The 7,465-nt window shown below is 35.9% G+C and overlaps 1 non-coding gene across 1 annotated transcript; it reads left to right on the top strand.

Moving 5' to 3' along the window:
• The first annotated feature begins 569 nt into the window (after nt 1-569).
• LOC112724565 (small nucleolar RNA R71) lies at nt 570-673 on the top strand. Its single transcript, XR_003163722.1, has one exon. It is a non-coding gene; the product is annotated as a small nucleolar RNA R71 (small nucleolar RNA).
• Nucleotides 674-7,465: the final 6,792 nt, after the last annotated feature.

Below are 7,465 nucleotides of genomic sequence, written 5' to 3'. Positions count from 1 at the left end.
ATGGATTCTGCTCAGAATTCTCTGTCTGTTGCTGAGTGGATGATGGAAAAGGTTTGCTATTGCTAAACCTGTTTCATCCACCATTATTAAAGCCTTGTTGAGGCTTTTGTTGATTCTTCCATGAGAAATTTGGATGATTTCTCCATGAGGGATTATAGGTGTTTCCATAGGGTTCACCCATGTAATTCACCTCTGCTATTGCAGGGTTCTCAGGATCATAAGCTTCTTCTTCAGAAGATGCCTCTATAGTACTGTTGGATGATTCCTTCAATCCATTCAGACTCTGAGAGATCATATTGACTTGCTGAGTCAATATTTTATTCTAAGCCAATATGGCATTCAGAGTATCAATTTCAAGAACTCCCTTCCTCATAGGCGTCCCATTACTCACAAGATTCCTTTCAGAAGTGTACATGAATTGGTTATTTGCAACCATGTCAATGAGTTTCTGATCTTCTGCAGGCATTTTCTTTAGGTGAATGGATCCACCTGCAGAATAGTCCAGTGACATCTTTGATAGCTCAGACAAACCATCATAGAATATATCCAGGATGGTCCATTCTGAAAGTATGTCAGAAGGACACTTTTTGGTCAGTTCCTTGTATCTCTCCCAAGCTTCATAGAAGGATTCACCTTCTTTCTGTTTGAAGGTTTGAACATCCACTCTAAGCTTACTAAGCTTTTGAGGAGGAAAGAACTTGGCTAAGAAAGCCGTGACCAGCTTATCCCAAGAGTTCAGGCTATCCTTAGGTTGAGAGCCCAACCATATTCTAGCTCTGTCTCTTACAGCAAACGGGAAAAGCATAAGCTGTAGACCTCGGGATCAACCCCATTGGTCTTAATAGTGTCACAGATTTGCAAGAATTCAGTTAAGAACTGAAAAGGATCTTCTGATGGAAGTCCATGAAACTTGCAATTCTGTTGTATCAGAGAAACTAATTGAGGTTTAAGCTCAAAATTGTTTGCTCCAATGGCAGGAACTGAGATGCTTCTTCCATGTAAATTGGAATTTGGTGCAGTAAAGTCACCAAGCATCTTCCTTGCATTGTTATTATTTTCGGCCATGTCTCCTTCTTTTTCAAAAATTTCAGTCAGATTTTCTCCAGAGAGTTGTGCTTTAGCTTCCCTTAGCTTCCTCTTCAGAGTCCTTTCAGGTTCAGGATCAGCCTCAACAAGAATGTTCTTATCCTTGTTCCTACTCATATGAAAAAGAAGAAAACAGAAAAGAAAATATGGAATCCTCTGTGTCACAGTATAGAGATTCTTTATGTAAGTATAAGAAGAGAATAATGGAGGAAGGAAAAGATAAGAATCCAAACACAAGGGAGAGGAATGAGTTTGAATTCTTGGGTGAAAGAGGGGTGTTAGTAGATGAATAAATAAATAGAAGGGGATGAGAGATGAGAGAATTCAAAAATTAAATAAATTAAATTAAAAAATATTTTTGTTTTAAATTAAATTTAAAGTTAGAATTCGAGAATACAAAAAAAGAAAAATGAAATTAATTTAAAGTAAAAATTAAAAAAATTAGTTAATAAAAAAGAAATTTTGAAAAAGAGGGAAGGGATTTTCGAAAATTAGAAAGAGAGGGTTAGTTAGGTAGTTTTGAAAAAGATATGAATCAAACAAAAAGATAAGATTAATTGAAAAAGATTTGAAAATCAATTTTGAAAAGATAAGAAGCTAGAAAATAAGTTAGAAAAGATTTTGAAATTAATTTTGAAAAAAATATGATTGAAACTTATTTTGAAAAAGATTTGAAAAAGAAATTTAGAAAGATTTGATTTTGAAAATTAAAGTTGATTACTTGACTAACAAGAAACAAAAAGATAGGATTTAAAATTTAAAGATTGAATCTTTCTTAATAGGCAAGTAATAAACTTAAAAAATTTTGAATCAATCACATTAATTGTTAGTAAAGATTTTGAAATTATGAACAAGAAAAGAAAAAGATTTTTGAAAATCAATTTGAAATTTTTGAAAATCATAAAAGAAAAATGAAAAAGATTTGATTTTTGAAAAAGATTTGAAAAAGATAGAATTTTTAAATTGAAAATTTGATTTGACTCATAGAAAAAACAACTAAATTTTTAAAACTTTTGACTAAATCAAATCAAATTTTCGAAAATTTATGAGAGAAAAAGGGAAAGATATTTTTTTGATTTTTGAATTTTTAATGATGAGAGAGAAAAACACAAAATTGAAACAAAACATAAAAATTATGAATCAAAACAACTAATGCATGCAAGAACACTATGAATGTCAAGATGAACACCAAGAACTTATATTTGAAAATTTTGAAGAAAAGAAGAACATGCAAGACACCAAACTTAAAAATTTTTAATGTTTAGACACTAACAAATTGAAAATGCATATGGAAAATAAGTAAAGACAAAAAACAAGAAATTTTAAAGATCAAACAAGAAGACTTACTGGTGCACGAATTATGAATCACACTTTTCACAACTCGTATCACTAACCAGCAAGTGCACTGGGTCGTCCAAGTAATACCTTACGTGAGTAAGGGTCGAATCCCACGGAGATTGTTGGTTTGAAGCAATCTATGGTTATCTTGTAAATCTTAGTCAGGAAGTCAATTATGTTTATCAGTTGAATTGCAAATAAACAAGAGAGCATGGATTAAAGGTTACTTGTTATGCAGTAATGGAGAATATGTTGGAGTTTTGGAGATGCCTTGTCTTCTGAATCTCTGATTTCCTCTGTCTTCTTGTTCACGCACGCACGTCCTCCTATGGCAAGCTGTATGTAGGGGATCACCGTCGTCAGTGGCTACATCCCATCCTCTCAGTGAAGAATATGCTCACATGCTCTGTCACAGCACGGCTAATCATCTGTTGGTTCTCGATCATACTGGAATAGGATTCTTCATCCTTTTGCGTCTGTCACTAACGCCCAGCACTCGCGAGTTTGAAGCTCGTCACAGTCATTCGATCATTGAATCCTACTCGGAATACCACAGACAAGGTTTAGACTTTTCGGATTCTCATGAATGCCGCCATCAGTTCTAGCTTATACCATGGAGATTCTGATTAAGGAATCTAAGAGACACTCATTCAATCGGATATAGAACGGAGGTGGTTTTCAGGCACACGTTCATGGTTTGAGGAAGGTGATGAATGTCACGGATCATCACCTTCATCACAGTTAAGCGCGAATGAACATCTTAGATAGGAACAAGCGTGTTTGAATGGAAAACAGAATTACTTGCATTAATTCATCGAGACACAGCAGAGCTCCTCACCCCCTACAATGGAGTTTAGAGACTCATGCCGTCAAAGAGTACAAAGTTTAGATCTAAAATGTCATGAGGTACAAAATAAGTCTCTAAAAGTTGTTTAAATATTAAACTAGTAGCCTAGGTTTACAACAAATGAGTAAACTATGATGGATGATGAAGAGATCCACTTCTGGGGCCCACTTGGTGTGTGCTGGGGCTGAGAATTAAGAAATCCACGTGCAGAGGCCATTTGTGGAGTTGAACGCCAGTTTTTGTGCCAGTTTGGGCGTTCAACTCCAGCTTTTGATCCTTTTCTGGCGCTGGACGCCAGAATTGGGCAGAGAACTGGCGTTGAACGCCAGTTTACGTCGTCTATCCTTGTGCAAAGTATGGACTATTATATATTTCTGGAAAGCCCTGGATGTCTACTTTCCAACGCAATTGGAAGCATGCCATTTCGAGTTCTGTAGCTCCAGAAAATCCACTTTGAGTGCAGGGAGGTCAGAATCCAACAACATCAGCAGTCCTTTTTCAGCCTGAATTAGATTTTTGCTCAGCTCCCTCAATTTCAGCCAGAAAAATACCTGAAATCACAGAAAAACACACAACTCATAGTAAAGTCCAGAAATATGAATTTTTCCTAAAAACTAATAGAATTAAACTAAAAACTAACTAAAATATCCTAAAAACTATATGAAATTAACCCCAAAAAGCGTATAAAATATCCGCTCATCACTTACTAAGAACAACTTGAAGATCATGAAGAATACATGCATGAGTTTTCGAAAAATGCAGGAAAGGGATAAATATGCTATTGACACCAAACTTAAAAACTGACACAAAACTCAAACAAGAAACATCAAATTAATTTTTTTTTATTTTTATGATTTTAATAAATTTTTTGGATATTTTTTGAAAATTAATTGGAAAAAGGAAAATAAGGATTTCAAAATTTTTAATAGGAATTCCAGGAATCTTGCAATGTTAGTCTAAAGCTCCAATCCAGGAATTAGACATGGCTTACTAGCCAGCCAAGCTTTCAGTGAAAGCTCTGGTCCAAAACACTAGACATGGCCAATGGCCAGCCAAGCTTTAGCATACAAATCAGGCATACAACAGCTGATACTTCATACAACTTCATTCTATGCTGATAGGTGGAAGCCCCAGTCCAAATGAATTAGACATGGCTTTACAGCCAGCCAGGCTTCAAATGTTTCATGAAACTCTAGAATTCATTCTTAAAAATTCTGAAGAAAAATATATTTTTGAAAGTATTTATTTATTTATTTATTTATTTTTTTGGAAAATTTTTTCAAAAATAAAAGAATAAAAACAAAAAGCTTAAAATTAAAATAAAATTACCTAATCTGAGCAACAAGATGAACCGTCAGTTGTCCAAACTCGAACAATCCCCGGCAACGGCGCCAAAAACTTGGTGCACGAAATTGCGATCATCAACAATGGCGCCAAAGACTTGGTGCTCTCAAACGTGAATCACACTTTGTCACAACTTCACAAAACTAACCAGCAAGTGCACTGGATCGTCCAAGTAATAAACCTTACGTGAATAAGGGTCGATCCCACGGACATTGTCGGCTTGAAGCAAGCTATGGTCACCTTGTAAATCTCAGTCAGATGGATTCAAATGGTTATAGAGAATTTATAATTAAAACATAAATAAAACGTAAAATAAAGATAGAGATACTTATGTAATTCATTAGTGAGAATTTCAGATAAGCGTATAGAGATGCTTTCGTTCCTCCTGAACCTCTGCTTTCATGTTGTCTTCATCCAATCATTCCTACTCCTTTCCATGGCAAGCTGTATGTAGGGCATCACCGTTGTCAATGGCTACATCCCATCCTCTCTGTGAAAATGGTCTGTCACTGCATGGCTAATCATCTGTCGGTTCTCGATCATACTAGAATAGGATTTACTATCCTTTTGCGTCTGTCACTACGCCCAGCACTCACGAGTTTGAAGCTCGTCACAGCCATCCCTTCCCAGATCCTACTCAGAATACCACAGACAAGGTTTAGACTTTCTGGATCTCAAGAATGGCCATCCATGGGTTCTAACTTATACCACGAAGACTCTAATATCTCGGACTCAGTCCCTTGTATTAGATATCTAAGAGATACCCATTCTGTCTCGTCTTCATGTAGAACGGAAGTGGTTGTCAGGCACGCGTTCATAGGTGAGAATGGTGATGAGCGTCACATAATCATCACATTCATCATGTTCTTGGGTGCGAATGAATATCTTAGAATAGGAATAAGCTTGAATTGAATAGAAAAACAATAGTACTTTGCATTAATTCAAGAGGAACAGTAGAGCTCCACACCTTAATCTATGGTGTGTAGAAACTCTACCATTGAAAATACATAAGTGATAATGGAGTTCATTGGTCTCGGCCCCAGAGGGGAACCGGAGTAACCAAGTCTTCGAATACAATAATAAAAAGTCCTATTTATACTAAACTAGTTACTAGGGTTTACAGAAATGAGTAAATGATGCAGAAATCCACTTCCGGGGCCCACTTGGAGTGTGCTTGGGCTGAGCATTGAGCTTTAAACGTGTAGAGGCTTCTCTTGGAGTTGAACGCCAGTTTGTAACCTGTTTCTGGCGTTTAACTCCAGAATGCAGCATGGAACTGGCGTTGAACGCCAGTTTGCGTCGTCTAAACTCAGGCAAAGTATAGACTATTATATATAGTGCTGGAAAGCCCTGGATGTATACTTTCCAACGCAATTAAGAGCGCACCATTTGGACTCCTGTAGCTCCAGAAAATCCACTTTGAGTGCAGGGAGGTCAGAATCCAACAGCATCTGTAGTCCTTCTTCAACCTCTGAATCTGATTTTTGCTCAAGTCCCTCAATTTCAGCCAGAAAATACCTGAAATCACAGAAAAATACACAAACTCATAGTAAAGTCCAGAAATGTGATTTTTTATTTAAAAACTAATAAAAATGTACTAAAAACTAATCAAAACATACTGAAAACTATGTAAAAACAATGCCAAAAAGCGTATAAATTATCCGCTCATCAGTACCTGATGCGTACACGTGAAAAGCGAAGTAGCTCAGCAATGCGTGCGTGTACCTGACGCATACGCGTGACACGCGAAGAAGACCATCGACGTGTACGCGTGACTGACACGTACACGTGACATGCGCGACATGCAGAATTTGCAGAAAATGCTGGGGGCAATTTCAGGCCGAGTTTTGACCCAGTTTTTGACCCAGAAACATAGACTAGAGCCAGGAGATAGTAGAGACTCAAGGGAGATTCACACAAGAATGGTTATGCCCACTCCAAGTTAGGCGTGGACCCTACGAAGCAAGTGGTCCCCATCCATCAATTGAAGACATGCTAATTGCTTTAATTAATTCTGATTTAAACTTTAATTTTTATTTTTTTAAATAGGAAAAGATATTATTTTAGTTTTAGAATATAGAGTTTAAATTAATTAGGATTAGATGGAATTATTCCACAGGGGATCCCATTCCATTCCAGACTACCAAAAATACATTTTATCAGAATCCTTATTTTCTTTTTGCCATGAGCAACTAAACCTCCACTGTTAAGGTTAGGAGCTCTATCTATTGTATGGATTGATAATATTATTTTCTATTTTAATTCATGTTTTGATTTATATTTCAAGAATTGTTTTCGTTCTTTATTTTATGAATTTGGGTGGAACGGAAGTATGATCCTCTTTCTAATTGAGTTCTTGTATAACTTGGAAAAGCTCTTTACTTGAACAACAGCTTGAAAACAACTTCTCCTAAATTTTAATTATCTAGATTTAACGGGATACGTGACATATAATCCTCTTATATTTGGGTAATTAGGATTTCTGTGGCACATAACTAGAATTGAACTTCACCCCCTAATTAGAATTAATTGACCAAGGAATTGGCTATTGATGAATTTTAGAGGAGACTAGAAAGGTCTAAGGAATTAGGGTCTAGTCACATATAGTTGCCATGAATTAAGTCTTACATGATCAAAATAAATTAATAAGAAAAGTCAATCCGGAAAATAGATAACTCTAAAGCCTTAACTGTTTCTCCATACTTTATTCCCAACTTATTTACTTGCCTTTCTTTAATATTCTTTCTATTGTTTAATGTCTTTGAACTCTCAACCACTATTTTATGTTTGCCTAACTAAGTAAATTAATCAACCATTGTTGCTTAGTCCTTCAATCCTCATGGGATCGAC

This window comes from Arachis hypogaea, chromosome 11 (assembly GCF_003086295.3).
Source record: "Arachis hypogaea cultivar Tifrunner chromosome 11, arahy.Tifrunner.gnm2.J5K5, whole genome shotgun sequence".
NCBI lineage: Eukaryota > Viridiplantae > Streptophyta > Magnoliopsida > Fabales > Fabaceae > Arachis > Arachis hypogaea.
Note: the sequence above shows the minus strand (reverse complement) of the source record. Positions and strands in the feature narration are given on the sequence as shown.